Genomic DNA, 23,819 nt, shown 5'->3' on the forward strand with positions numbered 1-23,819 from the left:
CAGGGTGGCAGCACCATCAAAGCTACAGATCATATACTCCTCCCAGATCATTCAGACCATTACAATCAGCTCGCACACATTAAGATCAGCCCAGCCTGCACTGCAGCATTTACAGGTGTAGGATCTTAATTTGACCTATATTTTCACAGCAAAATAATCCTACACCAACATGATTTGAACGTTTAGTCCATAATGTTGCTTTTTTTGGTGGTTAGGCTATTAGCCGGTCAAAAGTAGACTACATGAACAGTGCAATAGTGTTAATACAACAGCGTGTGAGTGCGGGTTTTCAGTTCATTTATGTAAATCACAAAGCTCACCTGCATTTCCTGCAGTGCAGTGTCATTTTCAGCAACAAATGACAGCCAATTAAGATCTTACCTCCGTGCATAGGCCCTAGGGCAGGTTTCTCCAACCCTATTCCTGGAGAGCTACCACCTCAATTTGTAACTAACCTGAATCAGTTTATCAACCAGCTACATATTAGAATCAGGTGTGGTAGATTAGGCTTGGAGTAAAAACCTACAGGAAGTTAGTTATCCCTGACCAGGGCTGGAGAGCCCTGCCCTAGTGGAACATACTTTCTTGTAAATATTTTCTTATGCACTCTCCATTATGTTTAGTCTTGTATTTCATAAATAAATCATAAACTCTAAACATATATACTAATACCAATCATATTAGGCTAATATATTATAAACGTTGGTAATTGTCTTGTCGGGGTAGAACTACACTGACTGACAGCATTGAGAATGGGTTTATGGCAACACTTGGCACTATGCAAAGTGTTTTCAAATCAACAACCACACCTTGAAGTTCGATTCATTGGTCAATGGACATTTTGTGTGTCATGGGTAAAGATTCCATGTTTGGGAAGTTTGCCTATTCAAATGAATCCTAAAGGACGATATTAAGCCATGCAATGTGTGTGTAAGAGAATTTAGAAAAAATATTCCTATTGCAAAAATAGCCCACATCATCATCATGTTTTCTCCATTAATTTTTCATATTCCACTCATTCCCCGAGCAGTCGAAAACAGTCTGAAATGCATTTGGAGGTATGAACGCTAAGCTGCCTGAATGCCTTGAAAAATATAGTTTATTACATTGCTGGATAAGGCCATCTGAATGCACTAGTTGCATTACAGGGGAGATATAGCCGTTCACATCCCACATTTCAGAAAATGAGCATAGTAGGTTTATCCCGCAAAGTGTCCTGTCTTTGTCGGGTCAATAACGTTGCCTTTTTCCTGCCCGCAGCCTATGCTCAGGTGTCATCCATCCAGTGGTTATCTCCATCCAGTGGTTATACCCGATTCAGTAGCATCATCGACGTCAATACAAAAACAATGCCGTCCCATCCATCCCTTCTGTTCCGTCATGTCCAACCCCGGTAGCCTCCAAGGTATGATTAGATTGCCTTGCCGCCACTGCTGGAACCGCGCCCACGCTGGCGTGCGCCTTGATTGGTCCCTGTCGGTCATTTCAGCATCCCCCAACCACCCAGTCGTGGCTTCACAGACCGGCATATAACGGGCCATACTTCGTAGGGTCTGTGGAAGCATGCCACAGCGAGCTATAAAGGCGGATCCCGAGATACCCCGGACAGCACACCTTCTCAAATCAAATCAAATTTATTTATATAGCCCTTCGTACATCAGCTGATATCTCAAAGTGCTGTACAGAAACCCAGCCTAAAACCCCAAACAGCAAGCAATGCAGGTGTAGAAGCACGGTGGCTAGGAAAAACTCCCTAGAAAGGCCAAAACCTAGGAAGAAACCTAGAGAGGAACCAGGCTATGTGGGGTGGCCAGTCCTCTTCTGGCTGTGCCGGGTGGAGATTATAACAAAACATGGTCAAGATGTTCAAATGTTCATAAATGACCAGCATGGTCGAATAATAATAAGGCAGAATAGTTGAAACTGGAGCAGCAGCACAGTCAGGTGGACTGGGGACAGCAAGGAGTCATCATGTCAGGTATTCCTGGGGCATGGTCCTATGGCTCAGGTCCTCCGAGAGAGAGAAAGAAAGAGAGAATTAGAGAGAGCATATGTGGGATGGCCAGTCCTCTTCTGGCTGTGCCGGGTGGAGATTATAACAGAACATGGCCAAGATGTTCAAATGTTCATAAATGACCAGCATGGTCGAATAATAATAAGGCAGAACAGTTGAAACTGGAGCAGCAGCACAGCCAGGTGGACTGGGGACAGCAAGGAGTCATCATGTCAGGTAGTCCTGGGGCATGGTCCTAGGGCTCAGGTCCTCCGAGAGAGAGAAAGAAAGAAGGAGAGAATTAGAGAACGCACACTTAGATTCACACAGGACACCGAATAGGACAGGAGAAGTACTCCAGATATAACAAACTGACCCTAGCCCCCCGACACATAAACTACTGCAGCATAAATACTGGAGGCTGAGACAGGAGGGGTCAGGAGACACTGTGGCCCCATCCGAGGACACCCCCGGACAGGGCCAAACAGGAAGGATATAACCCCACCCACTTTGCCAAAGCACAGCCCCCACAACACTAGAGGGATATCTTCAACCACCAACTTACCATCCTGAGACAAGGCTGAGTATAGCCCACAAAGACCTCCGCCACGGAGTTTCCTTTAGCTTATCTGTCTCTCTTCAGGGTAACGTGCCTCACAATCTTAACGCTATTTGACCTCCGCTGTACCAAATACTCGTCTTCTTACACCCAGCAAAAAGAGATGGTAAGCACACTGGCCTATAGGCTATAGCCTACTGTCGGCATCTATTGGAAATGTTTGGGCGTAAAGTGATGTTTGGCACAGACTTCCCACATATTCTAGGGAAGATACACTCTCACATCAACAAGGGGTACTGTAAGGGATTTGATTGCTCTGGATTCTTGTGCTTGTCTAAATGTGCGTTGAATAGGTGGAAGTATTGTCTGACTTGAACTAGAGTCAGTATCTCTTTTTAACACTTTGAAAAGTTGAACGTCACAGCAAGGAATGTGGACCTCCCATTTTACTTGAAAGAGGGTCAGGGCAATGGGAAGCAGGTAATAGGAAGTGCAAATTGCAAACTCGAATCAATACTTAGCTACATGTTTATTACATTGGCACTGATTTTGTTTACTGTAGAAGGCTGAACATATAAAACATATATTAATTAACATATTCATATTTGATTTAAAAGACGTGTACGTTGTAGCCTGCTATTATTGCATGGGGCCTATTAATCTGTGCAGTGTGCTCACTGTCAACTAGTCTTCTATCAGATATAAAATACTAGGTATGATGAAAACATTTAATGCAGTATTTTTTTTTAAAATCATGCCTTGCAATGTATTGCTTGTTGGTCACTTTTAGTTGAGTGCTTCTATCAGCAAGAACCAATTACATTGTTTAAAGGAATCTACATTTTTGTTGGTTATTGCTTGGTTGACCATTGACAACAAACCCTGTTCAAACACAACAATACTTCCAAATCCATCTGAGTGAGTTATTAAACACCTTAAACAAGAGCCAGAGTGACTTCATACTGTAGATGCTGTCAGCCAGGAGCTGGGAAATCAGGAATTACAAAGCTGCTCTGGGATACTGAGATGCACACTAAAATGCTTCCTGTCCTTCCAGTCACAGCTAATCCTAAATCCTGGACCTTCAGATGTGACCACCAATTCAGGTTCTTACCAATACATACCACCATTTCATTCCTTGATTAAAAATACAAAGGAAAAAAATTGGGCTAACTATTACCTTGTCGATGCCCATGGGGGAATTCTTACGGAAACACTGCACTTCGTGTAGGGAGAGACACTGACAATCTGAACCAAATTTGAGTAGTTATAGCTTAGAGTACCTGCTAGAAGCTAAGCCAGGTAAAAAAAAAAAAAAGACAAAGAGTAGACAAGACAGCCAGGTAACAATGTAAAGAATCTGAGAACAAAAGAGAACACCATATGGCAAAGTTTCATACCTAGACCCACTTCACAACAAGCTATGTATTTCAGGCCAATACCACAGGCATGTGTACCAAAATGTATCTCCTCGTGACTGCACAGCTGATTTGTTTTTGGGTGCTGAGATGACATTTCTCATTGATATATTATTTGAATAACCCAGTTGTTTTCTTCACAAAATGCTCAATAGTTCTTGCTGAACTGTGTTATGGCTTATCAACAATATGAAATATGGTTATTCGGAGAAAGTAAAATGAATGGTGTGCTCTGACTCTCATTGATGGCTCTCTATCGAAGTGGCCAGTCCTGCCTGCCTGTAGGCCTAAGGGATAGTTTAACCTCTCAGCTTAGTTTAATGAGATAAGTGACACTAAGGGCTGCTGGACAGGACAGGACAGGAGTTGTCACCAAAGAGCCGAGGACAGGCCACAAGTTGTACACCTCACCTCTGTATCAGAAATCCATCACCCCATAACAGGTTTGGTTGGTTGGGTCATCTCTCCACAGGAGGTGGAATGCATTGTTCTGATAACACTTCACTTACACGTGGGAGATCGTTTTCATGGAAATAAGCAGGTGTTTTAACCTGATTATGCTCATGTCAGCGCTGGGGGCCATAGATCAATGGATAATTGAAGGTCACTTGTCCAGAGTGTAGGCCTAGTCTGGCCAGCTCCCTGGACCAGAGGAAAGAGGAGTAGACAAGAATGGAGTAGAGAAAAGCATAGGAGTGCAGAGGAGAGGCAAGGAGAGGATAGAAAAGGGTAGGCAAGGAAAGGAGAGGGTAGGAAAGGAGAGGGTAGAAGAGGAAAGGAGAGGAGAGGGTAGGATAGGAAAAGAGAGGGTAGGAGAGGAAAGGTAAGGAGAGGGTAGGAGACGAAAGGTAAGGAGAGGAGAGGATAGTAGAGCAGAGGGTAGGAGAGGAAAGGAGAGGGTAGGAAAGGTAAGGAGAGGAGAGTGGAGGAGAGGGTAGGAGAGTGGAGAAGGTAGGAGAGGAAAGGTAAGGAGAGGAGAGTGGAGTGGAGGAGAGGGTAGGAGAGGAAAGGAGAGGGTAGGAAAGGTAAGGAGAGGAGAGCGGAGGAGAGTGTAGGAGAAGAAAGGGGAGGAGCAGAGGAGAGGAGTGGGAGGTCAGACAGGAAGGAAGGACTTCCTTCTTTTGCATGGCTAGAGTCCATGTTGTCCATTGCTTAATAATACATAGCATTTATATAGTGCTTTGCTAAAACCCAAAGACGCTTAAAGAACAGGAGTCATCATTGAATGTGACATAGACCACTTTTTAGGCGTTTATCCCATGCATTTGAGGACCTTGATGCGTTTGTAATCCAATGCATAATGGCATCTAAAATCAGACTGTTTACATGAAAATGGGTTCTATGATGTAATGTGCATTATTTTGATAAATACCATAGAAACAGACACACGGTGGCACATACGCACTCATTTATTGCAAGTGACTTCATTTTTCTTTTGCTTTCCGAACCATTTAGAAAGTTTGGACAAGCGGTTAAACACGTTTTTGCACTACGTGTTTGGAGCGAGGGGTATGTACTTCCCAATGAAGACTGCAAATATGGCTGTTGAAAAACTACAAATATGTTTTTTGAAAAAATAAGTCTGCTCAGACTACAGCGTAGCATCAGCTGATGTGTGACTGACATTAGAGAGTCCTTCAAGGCTCACCTCATGCAGGAGAGTAGCAGTCTAGATCCAGGAAACTGTATGTCATCAGACTGACCCTTCTGAATACTAGGAATCTCCACAGCGGTGTCTTATCACCTTGTTAAGTAAACCTATTAGGATTTATACCTGTGTAATTAAGGTGTAATAGCCTATGTCATAACTCTAATAGAGGAGTAAATACATACATTTATGGAATACTTACTTTTGATAAAGACGTAATATGTAACTACCTATCTGCACATAACAGGTTCAAGGTAAGTTTGATAGAAGTGCTGCCCGAAAGTTGTGATGGTAATTAGTTTATAGTCGTAGCCTCTACTCAACTCCACAAGATCCATTGGCCAGAGTCAAGGCGAAGCTGCTATGGAAAAGAAATGCGCCCCCCCCCCCCCCCCCCCAATAGCAGGAAAACAACACCCTTAACTATGAAAATGAAAGCAGTGACAGCTTGCAAAGCAGCTTGTTCACGCCCCATTAGTTCACGAACATGGTGACATATTTTATTTATATTAACAATTAGTCCGTCTTGTTATTCTTTATAGATTTTTCTCATATTCAGTTTATGAACCATTAAGTTCATAGACAAGGACATAGTGAAATTCAATAAACTGATTTGAATGTACATTATCTGGTACATAGATCATGTGTAGGACGTTTCTGGTCATGTATAGACACGACTCTATTTATATTTAAGTTTGTTAACAATTCGTCAACAGTCTTGTTATCCTTTATAGCAGTATATTGTATTTAGTTATAAACCATTCAACTAGGCTACTATAAGGGACTCTAATCATATAAAAATCATATTAACAACAGACTATATAGGTTTATAATCAGTTCAAATAGATTTTAATATCAGATCTTTTTGCCTATGACCGGTTGAGCAGTCACGGTTTCAATGGAGTAATAATGAGATGTGATTGGACGACAATACCAGCGGTGTCAAGGCTCAGGAGAAGACCCAGATGCAGACAATTTCAATGTAACAAAATTTACCAAAAAAAGGGGGGCAGGTAAATGACAGGCAGAAGTCAGTAGTCCAGGATGGTGTGACAAGGTACAGAACTGCAGGCAGGCTCAGGGTCAGGGCAGGCAGAATGGTCAAAAATAGGGAAAGCTAGAAAACAGGCACTAGAGACAGACATCAGCACGGGAAAAAACGCTGCTAGGCTTGACGAAACAAAGCGAACTGGCAACAGACAAACAGAGAACACAGGTATAAATACACTGGGAATAATGAGGAAGATGGGCGACACCTGGAGGGGGGTGGAGACAAGCACAAAGACATGTGAAACAGATTAGGGTGTAGCAAACGGCGATCGTTCACTGTGTTCTCTTTCCTTTCCTGAGACTCCAGAGTACGAGGATGGCTTCTGTTGGACTCGTACCACCCTCTCCTTCACCATCGTCTACCTCCTCATAGTATACCTGGGACCAAAATACACGAGGAACAGACCTTTGTACTCACTCAAGGGTGTTTTACTAGTGTACAACTTCTCTGTATCCATGCTCTCTCTCTACATGCTGGTTGAGGTAAGTTGTTCTAAGACAAACCGCATGAGAGAATTCTGTGGATGAGTTGGGGCTATTGAGTGCCTTGATACCCTGGGTCATGTTAATTAGGGATCAAACGGAAGAAAAAGACTGAAACAGGAATTACCTAGACTTCTCCAATAAGAAAGACTAATTTAAATGTTACATTGCAAAATGTTTTAAAAGGTTTTCCATGGCATGCCCTAATGAACAATACCCTGAGAATGGATTTCTGGTGGTAGAGTGTGTCTTACTGAGAAACTGTAGGTATAAAAGAGCCTTTGACTGTCAGACAAGTCGGAAGACATCTATATTAAAAACATCCTAGTATTATACAGTGGGCAAAAGTGATGCTGATGCTTCGATAAATGATTCACTCTGAAAACAAAGAGATGATGCCTCAAAGTGATGTTTCTTCACCCCTCCAAACGTGTGTGTGTGAAAAGGCCCTCTGGCAATAAAATACTCTACAGTGTGGAGAGGTCATAGAAATCCTATTAGATTTATCATATTCATTTATTTATATATAGTACCAGTCAAAGGTTTGGACACACCTACTCATTCCAGGGTTTTACTTTATTTTTACAATTAGTGAAGACATCAAACTATGAAATAACACATAGGGAATCATGTAGTAACCAAAAAAGTGTTTGTGTGTGTATATATATATATTTTTTTCTTATTTTTTCTTCATATTTTAGATTCTTCAAAGTAGCCACCATTTGCCTTGATGACAGCTTTGCACAATCTTGGCATTCTCTCAACTAGCTTCACCTGGAATGCTTTTCCAACAGTCTTGAAGGAGTTCTCACATATGCTGAGCACTTGTTGGCTGCTTTAAACTTGTTTAACACTTTTTTGGTTGCTAATGATTCCATGTGTGTTATTTAATAGTTTTTATGTCTTCACCATTATTCTACAATGTAGAAAATATTAAAAATAAAGAAAAACCCTTGCATGAGTAGGTGTGTCCAAACTTTTAACAGGTACTGTAGATATTTACTGTATTCTAATTCTATAGTTGAGGTCATGTTACACTTTTGCCTTCCGGGAAGGGAGAAAGGGAGGGATGGAGTGATAGAGAAAGGGAGGGCTAGAGAAAGGGAGGGATAGAGAAAGATAAGAGGGATGAGGAGGAACGCTTGGTACCATCTCATGTTCAGCTCCCCCCTAGCTTTCTCCCTCCCTCTGTCCCCCACCTCCCAACTCTATCTCCTTCTCTCTCTCACTCCTTTCTCTGTCTCCCGCCCCCCATCTCTCTCTCTGTCTCCCGCCCCCCCATTTCTATCTCCTTCTCTCTCTCACTCCTTTCTCTGTCTCCCGCCCCCATCTCTATTTCCTTCTCTCTCCCACTCCTCTCCCTGTCTCCCTCTCCCACTGTGGCCTCTGGGCATGGGCCCGTCTGCGGTCTCATATGACATGTTGTGCAGTGGGCCAGAGGCCAAATCAGCTCTGATTCCAGGCTAGGTGAAGGACCATACAGACTACTGTCACTGGCAGGCTGCCACTCTTACACAACACAGATTTGACTATTAATGTTGATAGAAAGATGATAATGTTTTGCAATAATATAAATCCAAATTAAGATCCTACGTATTATGTATATCTTTTTGATAGTGTGAAATAAGGTTTGAGGTGTTTTTTTTTTTGTCGCTTGTATTGTTACCTTCCGGGCCCCGGCATCTTGCCTATGGATGAGCCCAGTTGAAAAGGCCTGAAGAGGAGTTTGTACTGCATTACGTGCTTCTAACATATCCTCCAGTTAAACTGTTGGTGTCCACCCCTTTTGACTTAATGTATATTCTGTATGTTTCACTGCATAAAACCCTCAGTTATCTCACATCACAATCTTATACCCCTATGAAATAGTATGTTTATAAACCAGTTGTCCTAAAGACATACTGTATAGGGATGGTTTCCCCGACACAGATTAAGCCTCGTCCTAGACTAAAAAGTGAGCTCAATTGCGAATCGCCATTGTGTGGGGCAGGGTGGTGTTTGTGTGTTACAGGGAAATGGTGCACAACTGTGCGTATGTGTGTTTGGTGAGAGAAACTGTGACGTTGACGTGGTGTTTTGGTTGCAGCTCATCTGTGCATCGTGGTCGGGGAGGCTACCGGCTACAGTGTCAGGGACTCCATGAAGCAGGGGAAGCGGATGTCAGGGTTAGTGAGACGATGGCCGTGTGTGTGTGCTGACTCACCCCCTAATCCTTTGCACCATCCTTCTTTCGTCTCTCAGTAACACTTATGTGGAGTTCTGCTGTCTACTCCTTGACTGGCCAATGAAAACCACTGAAATAGACATGTAGAAATATATTTAGCTAACACACATCCACTATTCACATTTTATTTTATTTTTTTAATTTTACCCCGTTTTCTCCCCAATTGTTTTTAGTAGCTACTATCTTGTCTCACCGCTACAACTCCCGTATGGGCTCGGGAGAGACGAAGGTTGAAAGTCATGCGTCCTCCGATACACAACCCAACCTAGTCGCACTGCTTCTTAACACAGCGTGCATCCAACCCGGAAGCCAGCCACACCAATGTGTCGGAGGAAACACAGTGCACCTGGCAACCTTGGTTAGCGCGCACTGCGCCCGGCCCGCCACAGGAGTCGCTGGTGCACGATGAGACAAGGACATCCCTACCGGCCAACCCCTCCCTAACCCGGGCGACGCTAGGCCAATTGTGCGTCGCCCTACGGACCTCCCGGTCGTGGCCGGTTACGACAGAGCCTGGGCGCGAACTATTCACATTTTTAAGCAAGGAACCATGTAGTGTTAACTGTTGTGCCCTTACTACTTATTATAAACGTTATACATTCTATATATTCTTAGAAAAAAAGGGTTCCGAAAGGGTTCTTCAGCTGTCCCCATAGGAGAACCCTTGTCACAGGTTCTACATGGAACCCCAAAAGGGTTCTTACTTGTAACCAAAAAGGGTTTTCCTATAAGGACAGCCAAATAACCCTTTTATAGGTTCTAGATAGAAAAAAGGTGCTAAGAGTGTAGTTAAGAAATGCAATATGTTGTACCCACTGTGACTATTAAAACCTACCCTAACCAGAAACCGTGGATGTATGATGGCATTCGTGCAAAACTGAAAATGTGATCCACCGCATTTAACCATGGAAAGAAGTCTGGAAATATGGCTGAATTTAAACAGCGTAGTTATTCCCTCCACAAGGAAATCAAACAAGCGAAATGCAGGGTCTACAGGAAATCACAGACTACAAAAACAGCCACGTCACGCTTCCAGGCAAACTAAACATCTTCTTTGCCCGCTTTGAGGATAATACAGTGCCACCGGCAGGGCTCGCTAACAAAGACAGCGTCCACCCCTCTCCTTCTCAGTGGCTGACGTGAGGAAAACATTTTAACTTGTTAACCCTTGCAAGGCCGCTGGCCCGTGCGGCATCCCTAGCCGCGTACTCAGAGCATGCACAGACCAGCTGGCTGGTGTGTTTACGGACATATTAAATCGTTCTCTATCAGTCTGTTGTCCCCACATGCTTCAAGATGGCTACCATTGACTATCACCCCGTAGCACTAACTTCTGTAATCATGAAGTGCTTTGAGAGGCTAGTCAAGGATCATATCACCGCCACCTTACCGGCCACCCTAGACCCACTTCAGTTTGCATACCGCACCAACAGGTCCACAGATTACGCGTATCGCCATCACACTGCCCACTGACCTATCCCATCTGGAAAAAAATAATACCTATGTAAGAATGCTGTTCATTGACTACAGCTCAGCATTCAACACCATAGTACCCTCCAAGCTCATCATCAAGCTGGATGCCCTGGGTCTCAACCCTGCCCTGTGCAACTGGGTCCTGGACTTTGACGGGCCGCCCCCAGGTGGTGAAGGTAGGAAACAACATCTCCACTTCGCTGACCCTCAACACTGGGGCCCCACAAGGGTATGTGCTCAGTCCTCTCCTGTACTCCCTGTTCACCTACGACTGCTTGGCCATGCACGCCTCCAACTCAATCATTAAGTTTGCAGACGACACAACAGTAGTGGGCCTGATCCCCAACGTCAACAAAACAAAGGAGATGATCGTGGACTTCATGAAGGAGCACCCCCCTATCAAATGGTCCACCCACACAGACAGTGTGATGAAGAAGGCGCAACAGCGCCTCTTCAACCTCAGGAGGCTGAAGAAATTTGGCTTGTCACCCAAAACCCTGACAAACGTTTACAGATGCACAACCAAGAGCATCCTGTCGGGCTGTATCACAGCCTGGTGCGGCAACTGCACCGCCCTCAACCGCCAAGCTCTCCAGAGGGTGGTGCAGTCTGCACAACACATCACCGGGGGAAAACTACCTGCCCTCCATGACACCTACAGCACCTGATGTCACAGGAAGGCCAAAAATATAATCAAGGATGATAACCACCTGAGCCACTGCCTGATAACCACCTGAGCCACACCGCTATCATCCAGAAGGCGAGGTCAGTAAAGGTGCATCAAAGCTGGGACCGAGAGATTGTAAAACAGCTTCTATCTCAAGACCATCAGACTGCTAAACAGCCATCACTAACTCTGAGAGACTGCTGCCTACATTGAGACCCAATCACTGGACACTTTAATAAATGGATCACTAGTCACTTTAAACAATGCCACTTTAAATAATGACACTTTAATAATGTTTACATATCTTACATTACTCATGTCACATGTATATATTGTATTTTATACCATCTACTGCATCTTGCCTATGCCACTCGGCCATCGCTCATCCATATGTTTATAGGTACACACTCATTCACCCCTTTAGATTTGTGTGTATTAGGTAGTTGTTGGGATTACTGCACACGGAACTAGAAGCACATGCATTTCGCTACACTCGCATTAACATCTGCTTACCATGTGTATGCGTCCAATAAAATTTGATTTGATGTCGCTTGCACTCACATATAAAGCGTCTTATATACGAGTTCAATATGAGGTGAAACTATGGATGAACCAGTTCTCCATGACTCAAGTAAATTATGTTAAAGCCCTTTCTGTTTAGCCTCGTACAACCAGCCTGATCTTGCAAGCAATATAGCAAATAATTTATGTAAGCTGGCGATATCAGACTTGCCGATTCTGGAGTGGCGCCTGACACAGCGTTTTCCACCATAACCAAATTATGACATTTCCAAGAGTGTGCAAATCTGTCATCAAGGCAAAGGGTGGCTATTTGAAGAATCTCAAATATATTTTGTTGTTTAACCCTTTTTTTGGTTATTACGTAATTCTATGTGTGTTATGTCATAGTTTTGATGTCTCCACTATTATTATACAATGTAGAAAACAGAAAAAATAAAGAAAAACCCTTGAATGAGTAGGTGTTCTAAAACTTTTGAACAGTAGTGTATGCCAGGGCCACCCAAGTGGCGCAGCGGTCTAATGTACTGCATCACAATGTTGCAGAATCACTAGTTGTGTCACAACCGGTCGTGACCGATAGTCCCATAGGGCGGCGCACAATTGGCCCAGCATGGTCCGGGTTAGGGGAGAGTTTGGCCGGGAGGGCTTTACAAAGACCAGGCGGTTGGAATCAAAGACCAGGCGGTTGGAATCAAGCTCGAGACCCTGGGTCTCGACCCCGCCCTGTGCAACTGGGTACTGGACTTCCTGACGGGCCGCCCCCAGGTGGTGAGGGTAGGCAACAACATCTCCACCCCGCTGATCCTCAACAAAGGTGCGTTCTGAGCCCTCTCCTGTACTCCCTGTTCACCCACGACTGCGTGGCCACGCACGCCTCCAACTCAATCATCAAGTTTGCGGACGACACAACAGTGGTAGGCTTCATTACCAACAGAGACGGCCTACAGGGAGGAGGTGAGGGCCCTCGGAGTGTGGTGTCAGGAAAATAACCTCACACTCAACGTCAACAAAACTAAGGAGATGATTGTGGACTTCAGGAAACAGCAGAGGGAACACCCCCCTATCCACATCGATGGAACAGTAGTGGAGAGGGTAGTAGGTTTTAAGTTCCTCAGCGTACACATCACAGACAAACTGAATTGGTCCACCCACACATACAGCATCGTGAAGAAGGCGCAGCAGCGCCTCTTCAACCTCAGGAGGCTGAAGAAATTCGGCTTGTCACCAAAAGCACTCACAAACTTCTACAGATGCACAATCGAGAGCATCCTGTCGGGCTGTATCACCGCCTGGTACGGCAACTGCTCCGCCCACAACCGTAAGGCTCTCCAGAGGGTAGTGAGGTCTGCACAACGCATCACCGGGGGCAAACTACCTGCCCTCCAGGACACCGACACCACCCGATGTCACAGGAAGGCCATAAAGATCATCAAGGACAACAACCACCCGAGCCACTGCCTGTTCACCCCGCTATCATCCAGAAGGCGAGATCAGTACAGGTGCATCAAAGCTGGGACCGAGAGACTGAAAAACAGCTTCTATCTCAAGGCCATCAGACTGTTAAACAGCCACCACTAACATTGAGCGGCTGCTGCCAACACACTGACTCAACTCCAGGCACTTTAATAATGGGAATTGATGGGAAATGATGTAAAATATATCACTAGCCACTTTAAACAATGCTACCTAATATAATGTTTGCATACCCTACATTATTCATCTCATATGTATACGTATATACTGTACTCTATATCATCTACTGCATCTTTATGTAATACATGTATCACTAGCCACTTTAACTATGCCACTTTGTTTACATACTCATCTCATATGTATGTACTGCACTCAATACCATCTACTGTATCTTGCCTATGCCGCTCTGTACCATCACTCATTCATATATCTTTATGTACATATTCTTTATCCCCTTACACTTGTGTCTATAAGGTAGTAGTTTTGGAATTGCTAGCTAGATTACTTGTTGGTTATTACTGCATTATCGGAACTAGAAGCACAAGCATTTCGCTACACTCGCATTAACATCTGCTAACCATGTGTATGTGACAAATAAAATTTGATTTGATTTGATTTGGAACCAAGAACTTCAAATTTGGACTCATCAGAACAAAGGACATATTTCCACCTGTCTAATGTCCATTGCTCATGTTTCTTAGCCCAAGCAAGTATCTTCTTATTATTGGTGTCCTTTTAGTAGTGGTTTATTTGCAGCAATTTGACCATGAAGGCCTGATTCACACAGTCTCCTCTGAACAGTTGATGTTGAGATGTGTCTGTTACTTGAACTCTTATTTGGGCTGCAATTTCTGAGGCTGGTGTCTGTTACTTGAACTCTTATTTGGGCTGCAATTTCTGAGGCTGGTAACTCTAATTAACTTATCCTCTGTGGCAGAGGTAACTCTGGGTTTTTCTTTTCTGTGGCGGCCCCCATAAGACTCAGTTTCTTCATAGCGCTTGACGGTTTTTGCGAATGCACTTGAAGAACCTTTCAAAGTTCTTGAAATTTTCCGGTATGACTGATCAGGTCTTAAAGTAATGATGGACTGTTGTTTCTCTTTACTTATTTGAACTGTTCTTGGCATAATATGGACTTAGTCTTTTCCCAAATAGAGCCATCTTCTGTATAGCCCCCCCCCCCCCCCTTACCTTGTGACAACACAACTGATTGGCTGAAACACATTAAGAAGGAAAGAAATTCCACAAATTAACTTTTAACAAGGCACACCTATTAACTGAAATGCATTCCAGGTGACTACCTCATGAAGCTGGTTGAGAGAATGCCAAGAGTGTGCAAAGCTGTCATTAAGGCAAAGGGTTGCTACTTTGAAATATATTTTGATTTGTTTAACACTTCTTGGTAACTTCAAAATTCCATATGTGTTATTTCAAAGTTTTGATGTCTTCACTACTATTTTACAATGTAAGAAAAGTACAAATAAAGAAAAAAAACACTTGAATGAGTACAGTTGAAGTCGGAAGTTTACATACACCTTAGCCAAATACATTTAAACTCAGTTTTTCACAATTCCTGACATTTAATCCTAGGAAAAATTCACTGTCTTAGGTCAGTTAGGATCACCTCTTTATTTTAAGAATGTGAAATATTAGAATAATAGTAGAGAGAAGGATTTATTTCAGCTTTTATTTCTTTCATCACATTCCCAGTTGTTCAGAAGTTTACATGCACTCAATTAGTATTTGGTAGCAATGCCTTTAAATTGTTTAACTTGGGTCAAACGTTTTGGGTAGCCTTCCACAAGCTTCCCACAATAAATTGGGTTAATTTTGGCCCATTCCTCCTGACAGAGCTGGTGTAACTGAATCAGGTTTGTAGGCCTCCTTGCTCGCACAAGCTTTTTCAGTTCTGCCCACAAATTTTCTATAGGTTTGAGGTCAGGGCTTTGTGATGGCCACTCCAATATCTTGACTTTGTTGTCCTTAAGCCATTTTGCCACAACTTTGAAAGTATGCTTGGGGTCATTGTCCATTTAGAAGACAAAATTGCGACCAAGCTTTAACTTCTTGACTGATGTCTTTAGATGTTGCTTCAATATATCCACATAATTTTCCTCCCTTATGATGCCATGAGGGAGCAAAGCACCCTACAAATTCTAGCTCATTTTTCAAAAAACAGGCCTGAAAACCTTTCTAAAGACTGTTGACATCTAGTGGAAGCCATAGAAACTGCAATCTGGGAGGTATTCCTTTGAATCTCCCCTAAACAAGGATTTGAATGGGCTGTGACAAAAAATTAAATCTTGATGGATTCTCCTCTGGTTTTTGCCTGCCACATCAGTTCTGTTATACTCACAGACATTATTGTAACAGTTGTAGAAACTTCATTGTTTTCTATCCAATACTACCAATTATATGCATATCCTAGCTTCTGGGCCTGAGTAAAAGGCAGTTTACTTTGGGCACCTCAGTCATTCAAACTTCCGAATACTGCCCCCTAGCCCGAAGAAGTTGAGTACTTTTGTAAGCAACAGGGTCAAAGTGACAGATACATGAAAGGAAAGTTGATCCAGTGCTGGCCATATGACCGCTCACCTATAGGCTCTTCTATACACTCTCCACAGGTAGCCACGGTGCTGTGGTGGTACTACTTCTCCAAGCTGATTGAGTTCCTCGACACCATGTTCTTTGTGCTGCGGAAGAAGAACAGCCAGATCACCTTCCTGCACGTGTATCACCACGCCTCCATGTTCAACATCTGGTGGAGTGTTCTCAACTGGATCCCCTGTGGACAGAGTAGGTCACAACCACTTTTGCCAACATCACTGTTAGAAGAATGTATCCTTCAAAGGACTCAACTGATCCTAGAGCGAATCGGAATGGGGCTGGCAGTGTGCGTGGTTTAGGAACATCGGCTGCGTTTACACAGGCTGCTCAATTCTGATATTTTTTCACTAATTGGTCTTTTGGCTGATCAGCTCTGAAAAATATGTGATTGGTCAAAAGATCAGTTAGTGAAATAAAGATCAGAATTGGGCTGCCTGACTAAACACAGCCTTAGAGGTTAATGTAACGGTTAGATTAAAGCTGAGGTTGATGTTCTTCCTGAGGACAAGTTCTAATGCCTACTCTTCAATGTTGGAGCCCAACAAGGGTAGTTCATATTCTGCTGATTATGCCACCGGTTGGCATTTATTGGGATTACTCATGTACTGCGCCACAGTCATAAAATCTGATTTTAAACCTTATGCCTAACTCGGAGCAGCAGGGAGCCTAGTGGTTAGAGCGTTGGGCCAATAACCGAAACGTTGCTAGATCGAATCCCCGAGCTGACAAGGTAAAAATCTGTCGTTCCTAGGCCATCATTGTAAATAAGAATTTGTTCTTAACTGACTTGCCAGGTTAAATTGAAAAAATTAAAACCCAAACCTTAATTTTTTGTTTTCATTCATTTTTTTGCTATATAGCCAAATTTGACTGTGATTATGCCAATGTTCTTCAAGCAAGTTAAATAGCCCAAACAACCCGATCAGAGGGCCTGTTGTCTGGACCTCTGACAGTCTCTATGGGTGTGCCACAGGGTTCAATTCTCGGGCCGACTCTTTTCTCTTCTCTGATCCACCTCTACGCAGACGACACCATTCTGTATACTTCTGGTCCCTCCTTGGACACTGTGTTAACTAACCTCCAGACGAGCTTCAATGCCATACAACTCTCCTTCCGTGGCCTCCAGCTGCTCTTAAACGCAAGTAAAACTAAATGCATTCTTTTCAATCAATCACTGCCTGCACCTGCTCGCCCGCCCAGCATCACTACTCTGGACGGCTCTGACTTAGAAAACGTGGACAACTACAAATACCTGGGTGTCTGGTTAGACTGTAAACTCTCCTTCCCGATTCACATTAAGCATCTCCAATCCAAAATCTAAATCTAGAATCGGCTTCCTATATCGCAACAAAGCATCCTTCACTCATGCTGCCAAACATACCCTCGTAAAACTGACCATCCTACCGATCCTCGACTTCGGTGATGTCATCTATAAAATAGCCTCCAACACTCTACTCAACAAACTGGATGCAGTCTATCACAGTGCCATCCGTTTTGTCACCAAAGCCCCATACACTACCCACCATTGCGACCTGTACGCTCTCGTTGGTTGAGGTTGGCTACAGGTTATCTACAAGTCTCTGCTAGGTAAAGCCCCGCCTTATCTCAGCTCACTGGTCACCATAGCAGCACCCACTCGTAGCACGTGCTCCAGCAGGTATATCTCACTGGTCACCCCCAAAGCCAATTCCTCCTTTGGTCGTCTTTCCTTCCAAGTCTCTGCTGCCCATGACTGGAACGAATTGCAAAAATCTCTGAAGCTGGAGAGACTCACATCTCCCTCACTAGCTTTAAGCACCAGCTGTCAGAGCAGTTTACAGATCATTGCACCTGTACTTAGCCTATCTGTAAACAGCCCATCTATCTACCTACCTCTTCCCCATACTGGTATTTATTTATGTTGCTCCTTTGCACCCCAGTATCTCTACCTGCACATTCATCTTCTTCATCTACCATTCCAGTGTTTAATTGCTATATTGTAATTACTTCACCACCATGGCCTATTTATTTCCTTATCTTGCCTCATTTGCACTCACTGTATATAGACTTTTTGTTTTCTATTGTTCTATTGTGTTATTGACTATGTTTTGTTTATTTCATGTGTAACTCTGTGTTGTTGTATGTGTCGAATTGCTACGCTTTATCTTGGCCAGGTCGCAATTGCAAATGAGAACTTGTTCTCAACTAGCCTACCTGGTTAAATAAAGGTGAAATAAAATAAATAAATAAAAAATGTCCCTCCCTGCTTCAAGCAATTTGCAAATTCTGGTTTATTCCTTTTCTCACATTTTGTTGCCTTTGTGACAGTGACAGACCAAACTGAAGGACTTCAATGAAAGGGTTGGTCAAATATCTCCAATGTCTTCTTTCAAGGTTTCTTTGGGCCAACTCTGAACAGTTTCATCCATGTGTGTATGTACTCCTATTACGGCATGTCCACAACACACTCCATGCAGAAATAGCTCTGGTAGAAGCACTACCTGACTCAGGCTCAGCTGGTGAGTACACTGGTCCCTCTAGTTCACTTTTCTGTCTGAACGATAATGATGCCCCTCTTTCAGCATCCACATGGACGTAAAAAAAGATACAGTGCCTTGCGAAAGTATTCGGCCCCCTTGAACTTTGCGACCTTTTAGGCTTCAAACATAAATATATAAAACTGTATTTTTTTGTGAAGAATCAACAACAAGTGGGACACAATCATGAAGTGGAACAACATTTATTGGATATTTCAAACTTTGTTAACAAATCAAAAACTGAAAAATTGGGCGTGCAAAATTATTCAGCCCCCTTAAGTTAATACTTTGTAGCGCCACCTTTTGCTGCGATTACAGCTGTAAGTCGCTTGGGGTATGTCTCTATCAGTTTTGCACATCGAGAGACTGAAATTATTTCCCATTCCTCCTTGCAAAACAGCTCGAGCTCAGTGAGATTGGATGGAGAGCATTTGTGAACAGCAGTTTTCAGTTCTTTCCACAGATTCTCGATTGGATTCAGGTCTGGACTTTGACTTGGCCATTCTAACACCTGGATATGTTTATGTTTGAACCATTCCATTGTAGATTTTGCTTTATGTTTTGGATCATTGTCTTGTTGGAAGACAAATCTCCGTCCCAGTCTCAGGTCTTTTGCAGACTCATCATCAGGTTTTCTTCCAGAATGGTCCTGTATTTGGCTCCATCCATCTTCCCATCAATTTTAACCATCTTCCCTGTCCCTGCTGAAGAAAAGCAGGCCCAAACCATGATGCTGCCACCACCATGTTTGACAGTGGGGATGGTGTGTTCAGCTGTGTTGCTTTTACGCCAAACATAACGTCTTGTATTGTTGCCAAAAAGTTCAATTTTGGTTTCATCTGACCAGAGCACCTTCTTCCACATGTTTGGTGTGTCTCCCAGGTGGCTTGTGGCAAACTTTAAACGACACTTTTTATGGATATCTTTAAGAAATGGCTTTCTTCTTGCCACTCTTCCATAAAGGCCAGATTTGTGCAATATACGACTGATTGTTGTCCTATGGACAGAGTCTCCCACCTCAGCTGTAGATCTCTGCAGTTCATCCAGAGTGATCATGGGCCTCTTGGCTGCATCTCTGATCAGTTTTCTCCTTGTATGAGCTGAAAGTTTAGAGGGACGGCCAGGTCTTGGTAGATTTGCAGTGGTCTGATACTCCTTCCATTTCAATATTATCGCTTGCACAGTGCTCCTTGGGATGTTTAAAGCTTGGGAAATATTTTGTATCCAAATCCGGCTTTAAACTTCTTCACAACAGTATCTCGGACCTGCCTGGTGTGTTCCTTGTTCTTCATGATGCTCTCTGGCTTTTGACGGACCTCTGAGACTATCACAGTGCAGGTGCATTTATACGGAGACTTGATTACACACAGGTGGATTGTATTTATCATCATTAGTCATTTAGGTCAACATTGGATCATTCAGAGATCCTCACTGAACTTCTGGAGAGAGTTTGCTGCACTGAAAGTAAAGGGGCTGAATAATTTTGCACGCCCAATTTTTCAGTTTTTGATTTGTTAAAAAAGTTTGAAATATCCAATAAATGTCGTTCCACTTCATGATTGTGTCCCACTTGTTGTTGATTCTTCACAAAAAAATACAGTTTTATATCTTTATGTTTGAAGCCTAAAATGTGGCAAAAGGTCGCAAAGTTCAAGGGGGCCGAATACTTTCGCAAGGCACTGTATATCCTGTCAACAAGCAGCATATAGGCAGGATGCAAGAACCCCTTAACTCTCATTAAGGGAGCTGCTCTTCTAATCTCTAGTTTAGGAACCCCTCTAGACTAAGAAATGCTTTTTGTGTGTTCATTAACGAACAACATGGGATAAGATCCAAGCATGTTAGAGGAATGATAACTCTTTACTTTCCCTCTGCCTCAGGTCCAGTTTCTACTGTTCATCATACACACCCTGGGTGCAGTCATCGTCCACTGTGGTTTTCCCATCAGACGCCTGCTCATCCAGGTCTCCTACATGGCCACCCTCGTCATCCTCTTTGTCAACGTCTACATTCAGGTACAGTAATGACTGGGGCCAACTTCACATGGCGAGTGGATTTAAACAGGGTCATGTTACAAGAAAAACGCTTTATGTTTTGCAACAGAAAATGTGTTATTGGAAAAGTCCAGGTAGTCCCTCCCTGTTTGTCCATTTGGTGCCTAACAAACACAACCATGGTCTTTGTTACATTAGGGCTTGATTTAAAGGCATTGCTGAATGTTTGTTGGTTTCTCAATGATTCGACGTTGACTGAAGTCCAAATGCTTTGATCCTAGACCTACAGAAAAAGACGGCCCAGCGAAGACGATAAGCTTACTTTTGAGCAGAGCCACATCAAGTCCAGTCATCCAAATGGCCACTCCGCCTCAACCAATGGCACCAGCCTCAAGAAAAGGCAGTAGTCATCAGACCCGGATGGCAAGATCACGACTCCAACCACTACTAGAATCTGTTTATGCAGTGACACTACTATATCGCTCCAACTCAGCATATTTATTTATTTATATTTATTCTAAAGTAAATTGAAATTAAACAACTTGATATCCACACCTTATTGGATTTGCAGAACCAATTTGATTTAAATTGACATAAAAACACAACAGAACGGCATGGACAAAATTGCCACCCCCGAGCTAGAACTTGGTTGCATGTGGCACCCCGTTTGGGTCTTTGCATGTCAAAAATGATACACATCAAAAGGGGTGCCCTCCAACTGCTGTTTTCAGCTCTCTCCATAGTTTTATTTATTTAACCAGGAAGGGCTCATTGAGATTTGAAATCTATTTTTCAAGCGCATCCTGGCCAAGATAGGCAGCACCAAGTCATTACACAATTACAGACAAACATGAAAAACTACAGGTAATCTAGTAAAAAAAAAAAAAAAAAAAAAATTAAATTAAGAATTCACAAGACTATAACAAAATCATAAAACAGATAATTAAAAACAATGACAGGTCAGGGAATCAGCTTGAAAATCCTTCAATGGTTTAAACACCAATCGGGACAAGTTCTTCCAGATTAAAAGTATTTCAGGCATTCCAAGCAGATGGCGCAGAGTACATAAAAGCCCTTGTACCAAATTCATTTCAGACATTTGGAACATCTAGCAGGATAAAGTCCATATTTCTGAAAAATAAAAATGCCCAAATAAAATAGTAAACACAAAATGGCTTTGTAAATCAAAGTATACCAGTGACTGAGACTACGATTGACTAGAGAAGGCCAGCCAACCCTTGTATAAAGTGCAGTGGTGCGTAAGGGTTTTGCAGTTTAAAATAAATCTCAACGCTCCATGATAAAGAGTGTCAATTGATCTCAAACACTGAGCGGAAGCATTCATATATAAAATATCCCCATAGTCTAGTAAAGGCATAAATGTAGCTGATACTAGCCTCCTTCTGGCTTCAAAAGAAAAACAGGCCTTATTCCTAAAATAAAATCCCAACTTCAGCTTCAATTTTTTTGTAAGTTGTTGAATATGCAATTTAAAAAGAGTCAGTCATCAATTAAAATTCCAAGATATAAATGAGGTTACCGTCTCAATCTCATTACCCTGACACGTAGTAATAGGTGAAAGGTTCAGAGGTCTATTTCTTGCTTTAGAAAACACCATTAGTTTAGTCAGTATTGAGGATAAGCCTTAACTGACACGGTATGTTGACAATCTCTGCCTCAGTATAGCATGATCAACTGTATCAAAAGTCTTAGAGAGATCAATAAAAAGTGAGACACAGTGCTGTTTTTTGTCAAGGGCTTCAGTGATATCATTTCAAAACTTCATGGCTGCTGTAATTGTGCTATGCTTCTTCCTGAAATCCGATTGGTACATTGATAAATTATAGTATATAAAAACTATTAGCTGTTCGCTAACAAGCATTTGCGCCAGGGGTAACAGCTTTGAGATTGGCCTATGATTATTTAAAAGAGTTGGATCTCCCACTTTTAAAAGTGGTAGGGCAAATGCTGATTTCCAGATCTTTGGAATTTCATTACATTCCAGGGTTAGATTGAACAAATGGGTAAGTGGTTCAGCTATGAAATCAGCTGCCAGTTTTAAAAAGCTGGGATCAAGAAGATCAGGACCTGCAGGCTTTCTCTGATCTAAGGATTTCAGGGCTATATATACCTCCTGCAGCAAAAAGCTAAAAGTTTGACCAACTCTCACTGGTTTATGCACACAGGGTTGTACAGAGCCAGAGGATACTGAATTAAGCAGCCTACCAAATGATGCAAAGTGCTCATTGAAACAATTCAGCTGTCATATACAGCAACAGAGTACTTCAATACACGTGATGGTAATTCATTAATATTACTGTTACCAGACCGACTTAATAGCCTTCCAAAACTTTAGGGTAATTCAGGTTATCAGTGGTAACAGACATAAAATATTCAGACTTCCTGAGAAGAAAATAACACTTGTTTCGTAGCTGTTTAAAAAGAACCCAATCAGAACATGATTTCCTTGCTTTAGCCCAGGCTAGATTCCGTTTGTAAATCATACAAAACAGCTCAGAAGAAAACCATGGATTATCCTGCCCTTTAAACTCAGAACCTGCGAAATGGGGCATGTTTGTTTACTATTTGGGGAAAAACCTTCATGAAAGAACTTCCAGGCAGTTTCCACGTCAGGAATAAACTCAATCTTTCTCCAGTCACAATAAAACAAATCATGACAGAAAGCCTGCTCATTAAAACTCTAAAAATGTATTTTACGAATAAAGCGTGGGTTTGTTTTAGGAATCTTAGGAACAGCAACATGGTCACATAAATCATTACAAAAAACACCAACCGCAGAATATTTATGTGGAACATTTGTCAATATCAAATCAATCAGGGTAGATTTCTCTGGACATTTGGGCGGGTGGGTGAGTTTATCAACTGGGTAAGATTCATAGAATTACAATACTGTAATGAAACAGGCAGGGAGCAGGTCTCGAACCCTCGACCTTCGAGCCCCGGTGCCCTATCGACAGTGCCGCAAAAACACGCTCGAGCGAAAGAGTTGATTTCCGTGCTTATAAACACAGGGCCGTTACAATACATTTAGACAAGTACAATCAGACAAGTAAAGGCATCACCGATAGCAGGAGGTGGGTCTATAACAGACCTTTTGAAACCTCAGGATTCAAAACAAGAAATTCCAACGGTTTACAAATAGTATCAGACTTTGGCACACTTACAATTAAT

The 23,819-nt window shown here is 42.7% G+C and overlaps 1 pseudogene; it reads left to right on the top strand.

Moving 5' to 3' along the window:
• Positions 1-1,380: 1,380 nt before the first annotated feature.
• On the top strand, positions 1,381-21,034 carry LOC139366815 (very long chain fatty acid elongase 2-like; annotated as a pseudogene).
• The last annotated feature ends 2,785 nt before the right edge of the window (positions 21,035-23,819 follow it).

Source organism: Oncorhynchus clarkii, chromosome 15 (assembly GCF_045791955.1).
Source record: "Oncorhynchus clarkii lewisi isolate Uvic-CL-2024 chromosome 15, UVic_Ocla_1.0, whole genome shotgun sequence".
NCBI lineage: Eukaryota > Metazoa > Chordata > Actinopteri > Salmoniformes > Salmonidae > Oncorhynchus > Oncorhynchus clarkii.